General features: G+C 40.8%; 1 protein-coding gene across 43 annotated transcripts in view; it reads left to right on the forward strand.

The window, feature by feature from the left end:
- LOC141578009 (uncharacterized) overlaps positions 1-21,567 on the forward strand; it is a 196,197-nt gene that overhangs the window by 96,879 nt on the left and 77,751 nt on the right. For 42 of the 43 annotated variants that reach the window (XR_012507855.1, XR_012507853.1, XR_012507852.1 and 39 more), the window contains one exon: positions 18,549-18,772. The gene's annotated coding sequence lies outside the window, so the exon portion shown is untranslated. Of the gene's footprint in view, positions 1-15,898; positions 15,972-18,548; positions 18,773-21,567 lie in introns of those variants that run through there. The other variant, XM_074366545.1, reaches the window with a different exon arrangement.

Genomic DNA, 21,567 nt, shown 5'->3' on the forward strand with positions numbered 1-21,567 from the left:
CAGAAAAGAAAGAAGAGGGAGAGAGAGATTGCCTTTATCAAAGTTCCTTTCTATTCTAACTGCAAACTGTTGTTGAACAGCTCTGGTTTCCTTTGGATAAGAATATATACATTTCTTTGCATGTAATCTGGGTTTTGGACTAGAACACCAAGCTCTTGCTGTCTACAAGCCACAAAAATAGTAGCCAAATTGCACACGTGTGAAATAGTTTATATTTTTTCTGAGAAAGAATCCTTGAATTTGGGACTTGGGCTGTGGTTTTTGCTTTTTGCTTCCCCCACCCCTCTTGTAATCTCTCACTCCTTCCCACGTGGCCCCCAAGAGTTCGTGGTTTCAAAGGAGTGGGCAAACACCCAGTTGGTCACCATGTACTGTTGCTATAGATGGAGCCCTGCCAAGACCTAAAGGACATTATCAGAGAGGACTTCCTGGAAGAAATGGGCTCTACATTCAATCTTGAGGACAGAGTAAGTGTCAGCCAGGAGAAGGAGTCAAGAGTGTGCCTCAGGTGGCAGGTGCAGCCCGGGCAGAGGCCTGGAGGCTTGTGGGGTGGGGACCTGGGGAGAGTGCCCTGTGTGGTCCAGGGTGGAGTGTTCCCCTGCTGGTGAGAACCCTGGGGAGAGCCTGGGGTGAAGGGCTTTGGAAGACGTTGGGTTTAATTTGAACAGACACTGGAGGCAGTGAAGGGTGTCAGCAGGAAGTGACCCTCAGGAAAGGTACTTCTGGTTTTGCTTCTGATATTCTACAGACAGAAAGGTCGGGACGGGCGAGAGCAGGTCTGTCTGTCCCTTTGAGACCCACCCCGTCATTCATTTATTCATAACACGCGCACTTCTGTGTGTCTAGGGGAGAGTGGGTGGACCCACATTAGTAAGCAAAATGTATTTGCTTCTTGTGAGCTTAGCAGTGTCAGAAGTTGACTTAGCCTAGAATGTTCTAGGAATAGAGGAACAAGTTGTGGAGGTTGGAGGGAGGGAAGTCTTCCTTGGGAAACAATCAAAATGAGCCTGGAGGCAAGTGGGAAGTAGGAGCAGGACAGTGGGTCCCTGAGGTCACTGGGGACTTGGGAACTGGGGTGAGGCTGGGTGAGCAGTGTCGGGGGCGGGGCTAGAATTCCACCAGGGAGCCTCTGAAGGGTTTGAAGTGGGGTGATGTAATCAACTTTGTGATTTGGGAAGGCTGCCATTGCTCTGTGTGTGTGTGTGTGTGTGTGTGTGTAGCGGGGAAGAGGGGGAGGGTGCCACCAACTGGGGGGGCCTCTAGAAGACCATTCACAGGCTGGGAGAGGGGCGTCAGGGCTGCTTGGGGACGGCAGGGGCAGTGTTGATGCCGGATTTCCTTATGGGGAGGGCTTGTTATCGGGGTCGCCCGAGAGACGACTTTTGGGTGGAAGAAAAGAGATGGAGGCTGCCAGGTGGACTTTCCTCTTCTCTCCTTCCCTGCCTTGTGTGATGATCTTAGCTCAGCCAACTTTTGGAAGAGAAGAGCTAAGTTCCAGGGTAGCCCAGGACTTTCTTGAGCTCGTTCCAGTGAGATCTGACAGGATTTAGATTTCTGTCCAAATCGGCATGTTCACTTAGCTAGAAACCTCCCGTCATTTCGATTTCCATGGGGTATTTATTCTTGATAAATATTGCTTTCTTGGTGAGAGGAAATTTAATACAGTTTTTGGCTTTCTCAAAAAAAAATCATATCTTTAAAGAAATTTAATATTCCAAAGAATAGCAAAATTTAAAAATGATAAAGTAAGGCTTCGGTGTAGTTTCTTTGGTTTCTGAGCTAATGAGGAGTTAGAGTCTTTGCATTACTTAATAGCACATCCTTGTCAGTATTTAAAGAGCTGTTAGTGAGACCCCAGGCCCCACCTCTCAAAACATCATTAAAGTTTGCTCTGAAATAGTGAGGTCATAAAGGTCTTGTTTGCAGAATTCAAACAGTTTGTTTATATTATGCAGCATAGCTCCATTTATAAAATAATAATAGGTTCAAAATTAAGAAAGTGGAAGATAATTGATTTTTTTAAAGCTGAAACATAAACTTTCTTGTGTTAATGTTGCAACTGGAAATTTTGAAAAGAAAAATCCTACTGTAATATCATCTACGTGGAATTCATATATGACTTCCACATTTGTAAAGTAACGGCGCAGTGGTTTTAGAAGTCAGGAGCATTCCAGCTCAGATACTGGCATTGATGGTTGCTGGTTTTCAATGAAAGAGCCTAAATTTGCCTTCTTAGCATTTTTTTTTCTTTTGTAGTGAGAGGGCTGAGTAGTGCTTTGCCAGCATGAGTTTGGGGCAATTTGAGGGCAGATGTCGTGTACCAGCAGTGAGATATTTCCATGCGTTTAATTTTCCGGACATCACCAGGGCACATGTGGGGTTTGTGCATGCAGGCTGGGATGCTGCAGAACTCCCTAATCCATCACGGGTATGTCCTGGAGCTGCTCCGGTTAGTGAATAATTTTCTCTGCCTTGGAGGTAAAGTGGTCTGATGCAGATGATCACATATGTAGTTAAAGTGCTATTACTTGAAATAAGAGAAACCTAGAAACATGGCTCTAACAATACAGGATGAGGGAGGAGATTTGGCTGAGCTGCGTGCAGTGGGGAGTCTTCTCAGGTGACTCCCACGCCGTGATTCCTGCCAATATCCGCCCCAGCCCTGCACGGTTGTCCTGACGAAGCAAGCATGCACTTTGCTCAGAAACGCACTGAATTTCCTTGCGCCTCTGTTTGTTGGCTTTTTTTTTGAAAGCACATCTTGCCCTTTGCTTAAATGCCATCCCTGCAAGTCGCCTCTTACACTCATCCTTCTGGACGTCGTCCATACATAGCTGCTGAATGGATGAACAGAATGTAAAATCTCCATTTAGTGAAATATTATTCAGACATAAGAGTGAATAAAAAAGAAAAAGAGGAAAATGAAAAATGCCACCTCTTCTGGGAAGTCCACTCTGACTGCTCAACCCGCCCTTTTCCCTTTGAAACACAATCACTTATGCTCCACTCTACTCTTTTTGATATTATTTACAACCCTCTTATAAAATTTAATGTTTTCAAAAAAAAAAAAAGAGATGCTGATACCACTTCAACATGGACGAGCCTTGACAGCAGCATTTTAAGTGAAAGGAAGCAGACACACACGGCCACATATTGTTGACTTCAGTGATCTGAAATGCCCAGAATAGGCACATGCAGAGGCGGAGAGCAGGTGATGGTTGAAAAGGGCTAGGTGGAGGGGGGTTAGGGAGTGACTGCTAGTGACAGGGGTATTCTTTTGGGGTGATGAAGTGTTCTGGAAATAGATGGTGATGAGGGCTGCACAACCGTGAGTGTGCAGAAGACTGCTGAGCTCTGTCTCTGGGAGTGCCTGTGGTTGGGGGCGGCTTTATTTTCTTCTCACCCTGCACTCTGAAGAGACATCTTGTGCAGTGGCCTTTCTACTAGTGTGAGTGGTGAGAATCAGAGACTTTGCAGAATCTTGTTTCTTTTTCCCCCCTGCTGAGTGTAGGCTAAATAAGTTTAAGACTGAGAAAGTGCTCCATCTGCAGAAATGTATTTCAGTTTTGCATGGTGTAAAAATCTTGAGAGCTTTTTAATTGCTGAGGACAGTCTGTGGGGGGAAAGAGCACTTGAAGCCTTGGGGAGACCTGGAAAAGCCGCGCATCCCTCCCTGACACGGGTGGAATATTCACCCCAGTTCAGGCAGTGAAGGGCCCAGACCCGTGAGCGGAGTTGACAATCGTGAATATTTACGTGTATCCGCTGCTTCATCTTGGATATTAATTTCAAGCTGAGTCAGTTTGTGGCGGCAGCCTCATCCTACATCAGGAATTTATAGTATCTGCTCTTTGAGGTGAAGACCTGAGAGAGTTTATTATTTAACAGTCTCCCTTGAATTGATATCTCAGATTCCTTTGTCAAAAGCAAAACAGCAGAAATACAGACGTCCTTTAAAGCCAATATGACCTGGAACGTGTTTAGTCTTTGTGCCTCAGTGGCCTTATCTGCGGTTGGGGATGATGATAACAGTGTTTCCCTCAGAGGGGCTGGTGAGGGGAGAGTGAGGAGCACAAAGGGAGGACTTACACGAGATGCTCATGAATGACTGAATTTAGTGCTCTCAGCCTGGTGAGGCCTCAGGGGCAGAGATGTCAGAACAGAGCATTCCTAGCCAGAGATAGATCCGTGTTGGCAGCTGTTGTGATCAGTATCACAACTGTGGGTTATCAGGTAGTTTTAAGACTTGGTAATATGAATTCATGAATAATGTTAGAAGACTAGACATCTCAGATTCAGTTTACATAGTTCTCAAGATTTCCTCTTAGAAATGGATGTTTTTTTCCCCATCTTAAATCTGAGATGAGTCTCTAAAAAATTTCTGTATTCCTCCATCTTTTTGCTTTAATTCTCCATTTCTTAAAAAAAAAGTTTTTAAATTGAGTTAGTGGGGACTGAACTGAGGGCCTCAATCATGCTAAGCACATACTCTCCCAAATGAGGTATAATCTCCCCCCTGATTTTTTTTAAAATTTACTTTCTTAGTATTCAGAAGTTAGAGGCCTCTAATTCTTTTTCTGGAGACTTGTCCATGAACCTGTAAATCTATTATTAATGGACAAAACTTGGTTTATTAAAAAAAATGAATAGAATATTCTGCAATCCATCCAAAAGGAAATGTTCATTGGCTTAAAATGTTTCTCCTTTAATGTGATTTCTCCTTTTTGGTCTAGCTCAATTTATTAACAGACATCCTCATCATCATAATGACCAAACTTGCTCTGAGTGGACACCTACCTAAGGCTAAAATACTTTCCTCATGTTTTACTTCATAGCATGTGTTTGACGGTAGGTATCAGTGTCTCCTTTTTTGCAGCTGAGGGATTGAGAGATGGAGCAGCTTGTCCCAAATCACACGCAGCTGGCGGTGGCTAGCTCGGTGCTGGAATCCAGGCTGCACAGGATGCATTCTTAAATGCTCCTCTAATCAGCCTCCCATTGAGTGGTTACCCGAACTCCTGTGACTCCATAAATGGCCGATTTTAGTGATCTCAGCCTGATGAGGCCTTCAAAGGGGAGACACCAGTGAGAATGTGAGACAGAGTGGCATAAATTAAAATTATACATTTTCGCAGATGTTTAATTCTCAGGTAGTGGCATAAAAAGTTAATTTTTATGAATTTTAGTGCTCTGTAAGCACTAAAAAAAAACATTAAAAATAATTATAGTGCAAATGAGAAGTGGGCTTTGAAAGTCCAACCACTGTTAATGATGTTACTTGTTTTTCTCTAGTGGCCCTTATTGACAGAAATACTTACAAAGACTGAATTGGTTTTATGTAGTCTTAATATGGAAGAAAAGATTGTCAGTGAATATTTTAAGAAAATCTTTATTCTTTTGTTTCCTGATGATGTATATATAAGTTGTTTTCATGGCTTAAGTACATTTCCTCATTTGTGAAATTTGAGTAATATCGTTTAACTTGTCTGACTGTGAGAGTTAGTAGCCTTGTATACAAAGAACCCAAGAGGTGCTTAGTAAAAATGTGCTGTCACAATGACAGATATTTTAGAAGGATCAACTCTGAATACTAAAGAGGGTGGCTTATTACTGATGCATATTTAATATGTATATATATGATATATATGAATATGGCTTAAAGTAACAAGGATTCATTTATTTTTTAGTGAACTATGAAGTTTTAATGAAATCTGTATCATTCTAGTCAGACAGGGACTAGTTAAATTGCCTTAAGCAGACGACCTTGAAGATTATTTACACAGAATGTGTATTGTTAGAACTCAGATGTCATGTTGCCGTGTAACCATCCACTCAGACATTTAAATTCGTTGGATTCTGACATCCACATTGATCATTTTCAGGGAATAAGCTTCTCTCTTTTGTGATTAAAGAAAATTTTGATCTTTTTTCCTGCACTCTTAACAGGTTTAAAAGATCAAAACATTGATTTGATATGTAACTTTTTTAATAGAGACAATAAAGCTCATGCTGTTTTATTATGTAAATAAATGTTTTTGTATTTCAACAAACGTATGATTTCCTGGATTTTGAGAAGTATGTTGCAAGATACTTAGATAACCTACTTTCGGAAAAATACAGGCGCGACTTTTATGAAAATAGGCCTACTACAGATCTGTTCGTTTTTGCTATTTTGCTACAGTGCAAGACATGAGGCCTAGGAGAGATTTGCTGCCGATTGCAAGGAGGACAGATCCCATGTCTCAGTCTCCCCTCCTGTAAAATGAAGTGGCTGGATTGCATTCTTTCCTCTTCTAAGATGAGTTTCCATGAGCCTGTGTCTTTTGTTTATATTCAGGAGTATTAGCAATATCAGATTAAATACAGAGTTACCCTCGCTTCCCCCGAAGCAAAGTGCAGTACGTGCTACAGAAGCTTTTAGTTATCTGATTCTCGTTTCTGATCCTACAGGCAATTTTTGTGTTGCATGCTTCCTGGCAACCTGGAAGGTCTTTTTAGCCATAGGTGGCGCTTGTTGCACCTTCTTACCGTCTTAATTTTCCTGTTTGTTAAAGAAGGCTTAAACAACGTTATTTTGTTTTGATTTCTTTGCTTGATGCTTCAGAATAGCACAATGTCCATTATGTCTGTCTACCTGGAAAAATTGTTCTGCTTATATTTTAGTTTTATTCTGTCATCTCGCTGTGAACATCTCAGACTTGCTGTGTAAACAATGGCAAAATCGGGCTTTTCTTCCAGTGTTAGAAACCAGTGAGCCGGGAACTTATAAAACAGCTAGTAGCGGCCTCTGGAGCACCTTAAAGCTGAAAAGTGTACTGAGTTCCCTGAGTATTGACCCCACTGCTGTGTGTTAATTGGTGGTAGGGGATTTTGTACATATAGGAAGGGGTGTAGTTTTTTGACTTGGGTTTGCGTGCACGCGCTGCCACTGAGCCATGTGAGCCTGAGTCAGTTCGTTGTGAGTTTTTCCCTCGTCTGTGAGACTGGGACGTTGGTATCTGCTTTGTAGAATTGTGAGAATTAGAAATTATGTAAAGTGTTTACCACAGTGGGTATGTCAAGAGGGCTCATAATCTTTAGCTGCTGTTTTGTGTGAAGCCATCATTTTATAGTCTTTGGCAATTACTAAGAAACAGGAAAACAAGAAAAGCTGGTTTTATGATGAAAGATATTTGAGGAGGTTCCATAGTTCCTATACCCATAATTAAGCATCAGCAGAGTCAGAACTGTTACACAGTCACCCTGAACCAACGTTAAGCCACAGAATTTTTTGTTACTTCATATATGTTGGGGCCTAAGGGGATCCAATACTTATATGCATGTTGTCTCCAGCAGCCAACTGAGAGATGACACAAAAGAGTAGGCAGGCGATAAATGTTTTCTTTGTTACTGATGAAGCCACGTTCTCCATGAACTTCAGGGCTGTGGGAAAATGTGTGTAATGATACTGTGTCCCAGAATTAGAGACTCACCCTGTCCCAGGTAGCTCTGGGCCACAGCGAGACTTCCCTTGAGAGGACCTGCCCCTTCATGCACAGGGCTGTTCTGACATTGAGCTGAGCATCCCACGTGCTTCCCAATGGTGACCAGCACTGGAGGGAAAGGTAGGGTTTCACATTCCCTGCTTGTCTCCCCGGAATCACACCTCACCCTATTAGTGTGACGAGGGCTAGCTGTGATCCAGCGGTTAGGGGTATGAAGGGAGAAGCACTCTCCATGGCCCAGAGGAGTGGGGAGGAGGCATCCCCTCCCTAGTTTAAACAGGTGGTGGGATGGAATGGGAGGGTGCTCCCCAAGAGTTTATAAAAGGAGAAATAAGGATTTTCTTTGGGACTTATACTAGCCAGGAAACACAATATTATTAGAAGGGAGACTTGTAAATCTCTTTTATATTAAGTTGACATTTGTTGAACACCAAAAATGTGCTACATTCTTTTCTGAGAGTTTTACAGAAATGAATCCTTCAATCTTCTCAACAAGCGAGTAAGGAAGGTTTGATTGTTATCCCAGTTTTACAGTGTGGAAACTTCGGCACGGAGAGGGTAAGTAAGTTGGCCAAGGTCACAGAGCTAGTAAGTGGCAGAGCTGGTATTTAAACCCTGGCTGTCTGGTTTTGAGGCTCCCAGAGATGGGCTTTGGGTGTTTAGAGGTATCTGCATCCCTGAATTTTGTACCACTTTGCATCAGTTAGCCCAGAAAGGACAGGGAAAGGAGAGTTACACAGGTGCTCACTGTCATGTCTCGGCCACTGTCCACGAAGTGTGCACTGTGATTAGCGTTAATTATTTTCTAGGCAGTAGATCTGTTCGTATAACAGAAATTTAGTCCATTGAGTTAATCTACAAACCCTTCCTGCTCTGCTTCTGTCCATGGTTGCCATGTGACTGCCTGCCTGTGATTGGGCTGTGGAGGAGAAAATGTACTCATGGTTGAACTCTGATATTTCAGTCTGGTTTATAGTTTCACTTCTTCTGTTACATTAATAAGTTTCTGGTTTTCTTGCATCAGTGTGTCATGAGCTTGGTTAATGTGAAACCAGTCCATGGGAGCCCAGGGATGCTAACGGTATAATTTCTGAGCACACTGTTGCACTTCTACCCGTGCAGACCTGGCTGGAGGATGTCCGACTTCCTCACTGATTTCTCCAAACATCAGGGTCCTCTCCCACCCCCGGATATGAGGCTGGGAGCTCTATGAGTTGGCCAGTCGGTGGCCAAGTCCACCAACCAGAAAATGATGAAGTACCCGGAAGTGGGTTTAATAGAAGAAAAGGGCTTCCAGGTAGTCCGATGGGCTGTTCGAGTCCTTTTGTTGAGAAGCTGTCCACTGTCTGTGGTGAGCTGCTGCTTTGCTGTTGAAAAGTCTGGATTAGATGAAGGGATTTTAAAAAGGAGAAAGGAGTGATTTCAGGTGGTACGTCCACACCGGTGAGAAGTGATGGATGACCGCCTGTGTGAGGCATAGACAGAGTCTTACAAACTTCATAAAACAGCTTTAAAAGCTCTGCCATCTGAGTGCACTTCATATGGGGTCCAGTTCATCACTGGTCGCACTGAGAGGGCAAATAATTGATGATGGCGGAAAGGACACGGAGGCATCAAAAAGTCTCAGTCATGTTCCCTTTTTAAAGGATGTGGCACAATGTAATATATTTGAGCTGGTTTTTCACTGAACAATTTTTAGTGTTTTCTGGGACTCCCCAGTGCCCCAAGGCTCCATGCAGCTGCGTGTCCCCTCAGAGCAGCTCTGTCAGCGCTTGCCCTGGGCTGACGTGTTGTCACGGGGAGCAGGACGGTCAGCGTCCACGGCTCCTCCGAGATCCGTCTTCTCATCCGCAATGCCAGGTTGCTCATCCGTGTCTACTTAGTAGGTTTGCTGAGAATCACACGTGATGGTTGTCAGGTGTGATTTGTGATTGTCTCTGTGATTGGCATATAGTCAGTGTTTGATAGAAACCCTTGTTTTTTTAGTATAATTGTAGCAGCTAGATTGCAGTGGTTTTTAGTCTGTATTTTTTATAACTTTATTCTTATTTTTAAATATGCACTTATTTTTATTTATTTTTTTGGAGGTACTGGGGACTGAAGCCAGGACATTGTGCATGCTAAGTAGGTGCTCTACAACTGAGTAATACACAGCCTCCTTGTCTGCACTTGAAAATAAATATTGCAATACACAAAATAGATCTTAAACACCATCATGGGACCTAGATTCTGTATAGACAATTGAACAAGTATACTATTTCAATAAGAATAAATGTTGAGACATACATTTCTGAATCTGTTAATGTGCTTAAAAACGATCATAGGTAGTGATAAACACTAGTATTTGATCCAGTACTTCTTAGGGTCTGTTTTGCCATCGATGGAAATTACATTCTACAGAGAAGGCTAATTGGGTCTCTTTGATATTTGGATGGTTTAGCAGATGATCAAGGCTTTCAAAAGCTGACAGAATTGTATTTTCAACTAACTACAAAGTTATCTTCTAGAAGTTGGAATTCGTAAGCTTGTGAAGTGTCCAGTAATCCAGGGGGTATGTGTCTGTGTCTGTGTGAACGTTTATGTGTGTGATTTCAGGAAGGTAGAAATAAGTTCCATATGGACTTCTGATACCTTTCTCCTCCAGTTCAATGTGTAGGCATATATTTACACAAATAAATTGATATTCTTTTGTCATTTGGCATATTGGGAATAAGAGGTTGTCATACTTGTTTCAGAAGGGTTGGGGAGCATGAGCATAGAAAACGGGAGGAGAAAGAGGCCGGGAGGCACTTCACACTCTGTGCAGGATTTGAGGAACAGTAGCTTTTCTTTTTTATTCTAAAGCAAACTGGCGCTGAATTGTAACATACTATTACTCAGAATTGCTTTTCTGATCAGATACAAGTGCCTCAGATTTTTGAAGGCAACATGAATGGTGAAATGTGTTTTAGGAGTTATCTTTAAAAGTAGTTTTATTTTTCAAGTAAAAGGCTATAGCCTGTTCTTTCTTCCAGCGGTACAAGACATGCTCATTAATCTATGTACATGATCTGTGTGCTTAGTTTCTTTGGTTTTTTTTTTTTTTCTTTTTCTTTATTTGAAATGCTTGTTTTATTGTGGTTTGAACTAATGTTTAAAATTTCTGGATTTTGATGTTTAGAACATGCTGATTTATGAGAACCGTTAAAAACCTGATTGTTTTTTGGTCCTTGTTTTTTGGGGCACCCTATTGATTTCTGTTGTCTGTTAAAGAGGGAAATGCTTCCTCTAGCCTGCAGATCATTAAGTGAATGGTTTGCAGTGTGCCTTTAAAATTCTTTGAATGCATTGAGCAGGTTTGTCCAGTGAATTTTGAATCGACTCATTGTAATGACTTTGCTTTTGTTCTGTGGCTTTGCTCCTCTTCACAAGAATTTGAATTCTCTGTTGCATTTTGTATACGTGTTCTTAACAGGGGAAGAAATTTTGCATTTTTTACAGAGCTGGGTTTTCCTATCCCCTCTGAATGCCATCTATAATTGATACAATTAAAATCTGTTATTGCAGTGCATAATTATTTCATAAACTATTTTTTGGCATAATCAGAAACAATGACAAAGAATGATAAAAAAAATACAAAAACCTACCTTCCTTTGAAGAATAGAAATGAGGTGGTCAGGCTCACGCATGCTTTGTGCCTGACACACATACTCTCATTTCATTGTGTATCATGATTCGGAGATGGAGTTGCTTCAGGTTTGTAAATTTCTGTTTTAACATTTGTGTTGAATTATTTCTCCAGGCTGATGTTTCCTGTTGTGTTTGTGGAAAGAGTAGAAGGGAAACAAATACTTTGTTTTGTTTTCAGGAGTCCTGAGTTGATGAGAAAAGAGTTGAGGGTGGGCTGAGGAAAAGAGTGACACTCCCTCTCCTCCCGGCTGAAATTGATAAACAAATAAATCAATTAAGTGTATCGATATTTGACCAATAGAAGTTAGCGAGCCCAAAATGGATAGATATGCCCAATGGAAATTACTGAGTTCACCTGTAGAATTATGTGCTTTACCAAGTAGAAGCAGCTTAGAGCAATCAGAAAAATCAGTAATATTATGAGATATAAAAGGGATATCATATCTTTTATTTCTGAAACTTTTCTACGGTAAGTTGTGTAGAGCTAAAATTAAGTTTCAAGCACCAGGACTTAAGAGTGTGGGTGGTTCTGTAGGATCGTTATTCACGGATGTGCCTAGACCCTCCTAGAGTGGCTGAAGATGGCAGGAAAAGACACAGAGGCAGGATTTGTCATCCTAGGGTTTCCTCCATAATGGTTCCATGTGAAAGCCCATGATTGGTTTAACAAACTGTAGCACACCTCAGCCGGCTGTGAACTTTGATAAAAAAATATATGCTTAGAAACTGCTTTGCAAGCAAGTGCCTATGCATCCTCACACCAGTCTCCTTGCCTTAAAAAGCAGAGACAATGCTTTGCTTGCATAGTTGAGGTTTTAGATAGCACTCTGCTGGTTGCAAAGCAAGGACCGTGGCCCTCAGCAATAAACGCTGGGCTTGTGTGCTGTTAGATAGTCTATTATCCCCTAAACAAGGACCTGGCTGGTCTGGTGGTCTGCTTTGTAATTCACATATCTAATAATGTATCTTGTTCCCCTCACCCCATGACTTCCCTAAAGATACACTAATCCTTTGTACTCATTGTGGATTTTACAATCTCTGCCTCATCCCGTCTTTCCCGAAGTTCCTCCTTACTATCTCACAACTGTTGATGAATTTTTCCTTTGATTATACACAATAAATATGGGAGCATTTGAGAGGCTCGTGGAGTTGGCTCCCTACTCCCTCTCGATTTCTTGACTTTTTACACAGAGTCTTGAATAATCATTCCGTGCTGGTAAGACTTCTGCCAGCCAGATGCCACAGTTCCAGGTGAGAAGTATGCAGGCTTTATCTCTCCTACCCGAGGGAGAGAGAGGAGAGAATTGAGATATGCTCCCCCGTGGTCCCTTCTTGCCTCAGAGCCACTGCAGTTCACCTGAAGCCTTCTGGCCTCTGCTCAGAGGGCCTCTGTCCCAGGACTGACTGCAGCCTTTTCTTCCCTTGTCAAAATTTCCTTTCAGAAGTTAGTCTCTTCTCTGCAATTCCACCCTGGCAGATGTGATGGTGGTCAGCGTGCTGGTGGGCAGTCATTTGGGGACTCCCAGGAGCCATGCTGATTCTCCTGAGTCTCTCAATCGGGGTTACAGAACAGTCGAGAACCGAAGGAAGCCCATTCACGTGAGGTCAACAGAGCATTACATCACTTTCATTTTATTTTTGAATTTTCAGTAGAGAAATTATTTGTAGCAAACTGTTCCAGAATTTCGGCCGCCTGCTTTCCTCATCATCACTTCCTTGCTGGCTCTGGTGCTTGTTTTACAGACCAGGTTTATTCTCTGGTCATTTCTAGCAGCTGGGCTTGCCGAATCCTTGATCTGCATTTGAAGCAGAATGCTTCTTCGTGATGTGAAACTAATTTTCCTATTTCTGAATATTTCGTGTACACTCAGCAACTGTTTCAAGTGAAATGCTCTTGTCCAATTTCGGTTAACTCACATTTGCTGATCTCCTGCTTTCATGCTGAGGGCAGTTTCTTCTTCCTGTAATAAAATTTAGCAATTTGCATTTACTATGGGAAGGTACTGGCCCGAGGTGCTTTTTTTCTTAACAATTTTAATACAATTCACCCATTAAAATGTACAGCGGTTTTTACTCTATGCCCAGAATTGTGCATCCCATTCAATCTTAGAACATTTTCTTCCCCCCAACAGGAAGCCCCGTATGCATAAGCAGATATTTCCATCTTCCCCATCCTCCCCCAGCCCCAATGAGCCACTCTTCTCTCTCTGTGGATTTGCCTGTACTGGACATTTCATTTAAATTGAGTCACTTCATGTAAGTGGAACCGTCTATTGTGACAGACTTCTTTCACACTGAGTAACGTTTTCAATGTTTGTCCACTTTGTGGCCTGGGTCAGTACTCTATGCTTTGCTATTGCTGAATAATATTCCACTGTATTGCTGGGCCCCACTGTTTACCCATTCATCAGGTGATAGGCATTTGGGTTGTTTCTGCTTTTTGGCTGTGATGAGTAATGGCACCGTGAATATTCCTGTAGGAGTTTTTATGTGGAATTTGTTTTCAGTTCTCTTACGTGTGTGTCCAGACAGCAGAATTGCTGGGTCATTCAGAAACCAAATGTTCAACTCCCTGAGGACCTGCCAGGCTGTTTACCAAAGTGGCCATGCTGTGTTACGTCCTCACCAGCAACTGCTGCCTGCTCTGCTTCCTCTGTGTCCTCATTAGTGCTTGTTATTTTTTTTTATTATAACCTATTGTTGTGGGTGTGAAGCGGTTTCTTCTACTGGTTTTGACTTGATTTCCCTTAGAGCTAATGATATTGAACATCGTTTCATTGTGCTTATTGGCCATTTGTATATTTTCCTTGAAAAATACCTTTTCAGATCCTTTATTCACCTTTTAATTGAGTTGCCTTTTTATTGTTGAGTTGTAGGGTTTTTTTTTTTTTCATTTGGAGATACAAATTCCTAATCAGATAAATGATTTGAAAAAATTTTCTCCTGTGTATTGGTTTTTCACTCTCTGGATGGTGCCCTTTGAAGCAAAGTTTTAAATTTTGATGAACTCCAATTTATCTCTGTTTTCTTTGTTCCTTGTGCTTTTGGGGTATTATATAAAATCTGAGGTATTTTATTTAAAATTTTATATATAAAATAACTTAATTCGTAGGACCGTTCTAGGAGATGGGTGCGGTTGTTGTCCCCAGTCTATGGATAGGAGACTGAGATGCAGAAAATTTCACTGACATATCAGTGTCACAGCTACCCAGTGCTGTGGGAGTTCAGACCCTCATGTTTGTCCCCAACATCTGTGATTTTCACCAACATGCTCCACTCCTTCCTGGAATCGTTAATGAAAAACTGTTTCCGTTTTTGATTTCTTGTTAGTTTGTTTTCTCTTTGGGGACCTCATCTCCTCATTTTCCTTTCGGATATCAGTGTAGATTTATTTTAGGTCTCATGTAGGCAGAAGTATTGCTATCAGTTAACTTCTTTATAACTCACTCTCCGGTTATGATTGTTGCTATTTGACCTAATCAAGTCATGCTTAACTCTTTCCTGCTCATGACACTGAAAAGAGTCATGACTTACAGCATGCTCAAAGAAGAAAGTACTTGATTGATTTCATCTTGCTACCCAATCAAACCTATCAAATAAAAACCCGGTGTTGACACAGATTATATGCCCTCCAGAATAGTGTCACTGTCTCCCTTGTGTTTCATTTGTTTGGTCACAGTGTCTGGATAGCGCCTTGCTGTCCAGCAGTTTTGTGAGGATATGGTGCTCGTGAATCATTGTAAGGACAGAAGTTTGACAACAGACTGTATTGGTCATTTCACAAGGGAAAAGATAATATAGAAATACTGCTCAGATCTATTTTAAAATTAAGCTTGGAATTTTGAGAAGAGTTCAAGAAACCATACAAAGATCTTTTGAACTAATTTTAGATCTATCTTAGACACATTATGGTTACATAGCAGAGTAACTTATCAAGTAGATTTGACTAGAGGGGTGTATTATTGATTTTTTGTTTTAGTTGAAATATTCTATCTGAGATAAAGTAATCAGTGCCTATAAATGCACAAATATGTTTGTATTTCTATGTAATATGGGAGCAGACTTCATATGTTTCTATATAATATATATGACTGTGTGTTTTAATCTGTCTGTCAGTGTTTTTATAGTTTTTCAGCAATGTTGTAACTTCAGAATTGTTCTAAGAAAATCACCCCAGATTCTAGTGCAGTTTGTACTGTGTATCCTGTCTTATGCATGGGATTCCACTGTCCCCTCAGGGAGGAATTTCCTCTCCTATTGAGTTAGTAGCAGTTTTAAAGGAACTGTGATTTCTAGGCCTTTGCTCTCCATGTGTTTGCAGTTGGCTGTCAATCACGATATTCCCTTTCTTGAGTTTTCATTGTTCAATTAGAATTTTTGAAAATAAGTGTTGATATGTTGTATTTGTCTCCCTAGAAACTTGATGTGTTTGTGCTTTTAGTTTTCAATTTATGAAAAATGTAAATGCACCCTTTTTTTTAAGTAGTCCTTTTTCACTAGATATTTGTTTATCTCTTTATAGTTAAAATAATTTTTTCCCAATGAATGAATCGTTGTGCATGTTTTAAAAGATACCTTACTTTTTATTTTTCTTATTCTAACAGGTATATTCGTTGTAGAGAATTTAGAAAATAAGGATAAACACAGTAATAAGTTAAAATGGCCTCTAATCTCACCTGGAGATACAGTTGTAAGGTTTGAAATTGAGAATTACAAGTCCTCTCACGTTGTTCTTCTTTTTCAAGTACGTTTTGGTTACTGAGACCCTCGAATTCCCATATGAATTGTAGCAGCAGCTAGTCAGTTACTGCAGAGGAGCCCACTGGGTTGTGATCGAGACCACGTTGAATATATGGATCGCTCTGTGGAGCACTGACATACCAAGAGCACTGTCATCTGATCCAGGAATGCGCGTGGTGTGTCTGTCCAGTTATTTAGGTCTTCTTTAATTTTATCTCAACAATGTGTAGAGTTTACATAGTATTATTTTTCTTTATTTTTTCCCTTTATACTGAGTAAAAATGTGCAAGGTACCAGAATGAGAACTGTATTATAGCCCCACCACTTGCTGCTACCATGGACCCTGCGGTCTTTCTTTGCCCTCTAAAATCTTGCACAAAATAGGACCTAAGTAACTCTTTATTGAATGAATGATTTTATGATTGCTGAATGATGCTTGAGAATCCTTGTGATGATATCTTTTTCCCAGACTTTCCCCTTTTCTTAACTATGCCCTTTCTCTTCCTTTCCTCCAGCCTGGGTTTCAGCCTGCCTGTGGCATTGATTTTCCCTATCTGTGGACTCTTCCTTTCACTAGTTCACGATAATGTTACATATGGGCTGTGGAAACTTTCTAGATGTCAAGAAAGAGCCAATCCATTGCATGCTAGTATTTTTAGTGTGTGGTATTCTTTTATCGATTGAAATTAAATCAGGCTAACCCCCTGAGCTCTTTTCACCTTCCTATACATGATACTGCTCTGGTTGCTGCATGTGCCCTTCCCCCAGACTTGGTTTTGGAGTTGAGTAAGTCACCATCACTGGAGACCTCTCTTTAAAAGATGAAGAGGACATTTGATCCTTCTCCCTGGTTGGGGACTTGGATGAGATGAGGTAACAGATAAAGAATGGAGCCCCAGCTCATTCTGACCACTGCTCTTTCCGTTCCTTTCTCCAGGGGATAAGAGTACAATTCAAAAATATAAAGATTGTGAGCTAAAGAGATAGGCAAGACAACCGATCATTTATTAAATGTCCTTTCATGACAGAAACAAATGTATTATACACAAAATAAGCACACAAAGCACGGTAGAACCGTGATAACAAACGTGGGTCCGAGTTCGAGTCCTGCTCTGGAATGACCAGTCCTGTGAGATTGAGAACTGGTAGGCCGGCTTAGCGTCTCTCGGACTAGTTTTCTGTCCTGCAGAGACGGGGCTCGCTAGGCGTCCCCCCCATAGAGGTGCTGGGGGTGTAAGTGACGCACGTGGGCAGCCCTAGCACAGCTGCTCTTTCCTCGTAAGTGCAGGAGAGCATAGCTTTTGCGGTTACGGCTTTATGACCCCCCCGTGAAGACTCTCAGTGCTCCTAATGGATGCCTTGTGGTTTGGAGATGGGATTCTCATTTCTGTAAATATCCAAGGATTGTGTTATTGGGCCCTGCTGATTTGAATCTATTCTTTAGAAAGTACATATTGTAGATATATTTTTCAAGCATGCATGCTTTTTTCTTTTATTATTTATAGTTCTACCCTCTCATCTCTTGGTGTGACTTTTCATGGAATCCAGGAAACAGCCCTAAGCCACCTGCCTCTTCACACGTCTCCGTGGCGGTTTTCTTCCCTGACTAGAAGTGGGTTCTGCATAGGGAATTTTCTTTGTTCCCCTTTTCTTGGAGTCTCTCTGTCTGTCTGCCCACCTCTCACCTGTCCAACTGCCCATTTCTCTACCCACTCATTCTTCTGACTTGTTCCAAAAAGCATTTCAGGCAGCTTACAGAAAAACAGATACCAAATAAACAGGTTAGAAAATGGGGCTAAGTTCAAACTGTGAGGCTAGGAGGTGGGCCTGTGTTAGTGTTGCAGGCGTGAGACACACGCGTCTGCCCTGTGACTTATATGATCGACAGCAATAGTGTGCCTGAGGCTCCCAGCAGACACAGGGAAATAGGGTTGGTGGGAGATGCTCACTGGCTGTGAAATAAATAAGTGGCTTAGGATAAGCCCAGCCTTTCCAGCTACTAAGGCTTAGGAGAATATTTTGAGTGTCTTCCAAAATCAGGGTATTGTATCTTTTATTTTTTCAGAGTTCTATGTATAGTTGGTTACATTCTATACCTGGAAATTTCTCCAAAACTGCTTCCCACGTGAGTCCCATGGCTCGGAAATGGGGTGGTTCTGCTCATTGACGGGTGTTGGTCAGAAACATAAAATGACAGCCTCAAAGGAGCCTGGGATTTGTCAGTTATGTTTTGTCAGTGCTGTAGATTTCAGAAAACACTTTCACCGTTTCTCTCCATCTGAGGCGGCAGCGTGTTCTCTTACCAGCATCAGGAGCTCAGGGCTACGGGATGGTGGGGGCTGACTGCACTGCCGTGAAGACAGCTAAGGTAGTTACTGCAGGCGTGGTGCTTTCACGTAGTGCATTTCATGTTCTTTAATAGGTTTTAACAGGTAGTTAATTAACTGTGTTAATTAACATTTAATAAATATGATGCTGTGTTGAAAAGACAGTTATAGTCAGAATATAAGTTGTGAACACTTTGAAAACGGTTTCATTACTGAAATTTCAGTAGGGAAGATTTAGTTTATCTTATTTATGCCTCTCTTTAAAAGTAACAGAGAAACAAGACAGAAAAAGCAGAGGATGATTTCTGTTCTTCCTCTCGGCTTGCAGGTGCCCTCACCTCCAGTGGCATCCATCCAGACACCAGCACTGACACTGGCCGTGCTCAGAACTGCCTCAGCCTTGAAGACACAACTGGCAAATAGAAGGCGGCCACGCCCTGTTACAGCAGGTGCTCTCACTTTGTGGGTCCTTATGTAACTGCGTGGTTTTAATCAGGATCGCCCGTTCTACATTGTGTGGCGCTGCTGCAGTGTCTCCTAGTTATTGTTTCTGTAAGTACTCGTGTATTTTTTTCAATGTGTGGTAATAGACATCTAAAAATGCTTTTTTTTAGATGAAAAATAATGTGTATTTAATATAAAAGTCTGAAAAAAGGGGCAAAAGTTTCTATCCTGATCCCACTACTCAGAGATAATAATTAACAATTTAACATCTATTTTCTGTTCTTTTCATCATTGTGTATCTCCTCTGTCATAAAAACCAGTGAGCAATCTGTGCCTTTTTCTGTGTGGAGACCTCCATTTTCCATTGTGCTGATTTCACGTTTTTCTACAATATTCTATCCCCCCTAGCATGATTTTTAATGACCAGTATAGCATTCTGTCTTGTGGAGGCATCTTCCATTTTAGTTCGGACTTAAATAAACTTTGAAATTCCAAGTATACTTAACTGAAGTACTGAAAAGAGAACTGTGGTGGTACCAAAAAGCCCCTACATCCATTCCCCTTTTTTCCTGAGAGTAAAAACTGCTGAAAATGTGGTGTATATATGTCATGACCTTTATGCCTATGTCATATATATATACACATTCATACATACACGTATATCAGAAATCTATCTATATGTGTGTGTATATATGCTTTATTGAAAAATAAGGCCATACTATATGTTTTCTGCAGCTCAGTTTATTCACTCAGGGGTATATCATAGACTTCCTCCCACTCCAGACTCACCCGGTCCTTTCAGATAGAGTAGTGGGGTCTCCTGTTATGTAGGTTTGGTCTCTTGTGCAAGGACACCTTCGGTGGGAGAGTACTGTGGACAAGGCCTTGGACCACGCCGAAACGCTGGCCCCTTAGTGCCTACAGCTCGCCTTGATTTACGGCATCATTGTCTTCATGGTGGATACTTAAGTTTTCTCCATTTTCCACTGTCAGAAATGGTGTTTGACTTTCATCCTTCCTTTACAAACATTCCTGTGACCATGAATGAGTATTCCTTTAGTTAAGTTTTCTGGAAATTCAGTCCCTGGATGTGACAATTACATACATCACAGGCCACTTTCAAGTGACTCTAGAAATTGCTTCTCCTGTGGGGAATGAAAAGATGTAGAATAACTTATGTAACCAATTCTCTATCACTGGATATGATTTCACTTCAGCTTTTCTTCCCACCATTGTAAAAACTGCTGTGTAAATGCTCTGATGAGTACATGTTTTTGAACTGATCTTTTTTTCTAAGTGAAACGATTCCTAAAAGTGGAGTTCAGTGTGTGTGTACACACGTTTTTCAGAGTTTACATATCCATTGATATGTCGTCTTCCAAAAAGTTCGCTAACAGTTTGTTCTCTCAAAGATGGACACTAGCTAGAATATCTTTTAAAAACATTTGCCAATAAGATGAGCAAAAGTGCTTTTTCTTTGTTTTAGTTTGCACTTGATGACCAGAGAGGTATTGAGCATTTTTCACTCATTAGCCATCTGACTTTTAAAAAGTGAATGATCCCTTTTGTCCTTTGCACACATTTAAGTGAGGGAGCTTCTTGTTGCTTTGTGACAGCTCTTTGTATGTTATGAACATTAACCCCTTGTCTTCATCAACATGTATCACAGAGCTTTTACTTGTCATATCTTGCCTTTCATTTTGTTCAGTAGGTTTATTTTTGTTGTGGCCCAAAATAATCTTAAGATAGTAAATGTCTTCTCTTTGGGTTTTATCCTTGATTTTATTCTTAGAAATACTTTCTTATAATGGTATATATCTCTTCTGTAGGTTTTTCTAATCTCTAAGATGGAGATGATAATAGTACTTGTTATAGAGAGGAGAAGTTGAATTAATATGAGCAAAGAGTTATATTTGCTGTTATTAGTACTTTCTAATATTTACATCACTATCTCTAATTTTTCTTGTGGTCATTATGACTGGAATAGAATTTGTTTTTTCCAGGTGATTCTCTGATTGTCCCAAGACAATTATTGAATTCATACTTGGCTCTTTGATTTGAAATCCCACCTGTAAAAAATACTTACGTATACTAGAGTCTCTTTTTGAGCTCATGGTTTATTTCTGTCAATCATACTTTCTTATTCCAGTGCTATATCTAACATATTGTAAAAATTTATTTAATATCTGACAATGCGATTTTTTTTGATTGTTTTTTCCATCCCTAATTTTCTTGGCTAGTATTATGACTTTATTATTCCTGAAGAATTCTAAAATATTTTTTTCAAGTTAAAAAAAAACAGATAAGAGTTGTTATGGGATTTTTTAGTAAGTTTTGAATTATATTTCGGAGAACTTACATCTTTACAAAACTACTTTCCTCCATACAATATGTTGATGTCTCTACATTCACACCTCTTACTTTACCACTCAGTACAGTCCTGTACTTTCTCCATGTAAAACATGGGCATTGTTTTAGAGTTTATTCCAGATTATTGTTGATGTTTTTGTTAATTTTGTAAGTGAAAATTTTTTGCTATTATATATTTTAACTGTTCAAACTGACACGTAGGAAGGCAGATTCGGTTTGTAAATACTCACTTTGTAAATTGTCATTTAAAATTGTAAGTATTAAGTACTTGTTACAGAATCCTTTCTTTTGTGTTTTTAAAAATTTGTTTCCAAGATTCTCAAAATGGTCATAGCTAAGTAGTATAGGTGGGGAGACAGATGGAGAGAGGTAGTGTGGCTCATGTACAAACTGTGAGCAGTTTCATGGCTGCCTTTAGGCTGGAGAAGCCCCAGAAGAACCCAGGTTAGACAGGGGGTGGCTTCGTATGCACTTGAAAGCCTGCTTTCCTGCCTGTATGGTGAAGCCTGGTGGGCGTGGCAGGTAGGTGATCA

Source organism: Camelus bactrianus, chromosome 6 (genome assembly GCF_048773025.1).
Source record: "Camelus bactrianus isolate YW-2024 breed Bactrian camel chromosome 6, ASM4877302v1, whole genome shotgun sequence".
NCBI lineage: Eukaryota > Metazoa > Chordata > Mammalia > Artiodactyla > Camelidae > Camelus > Camelus bactrianus.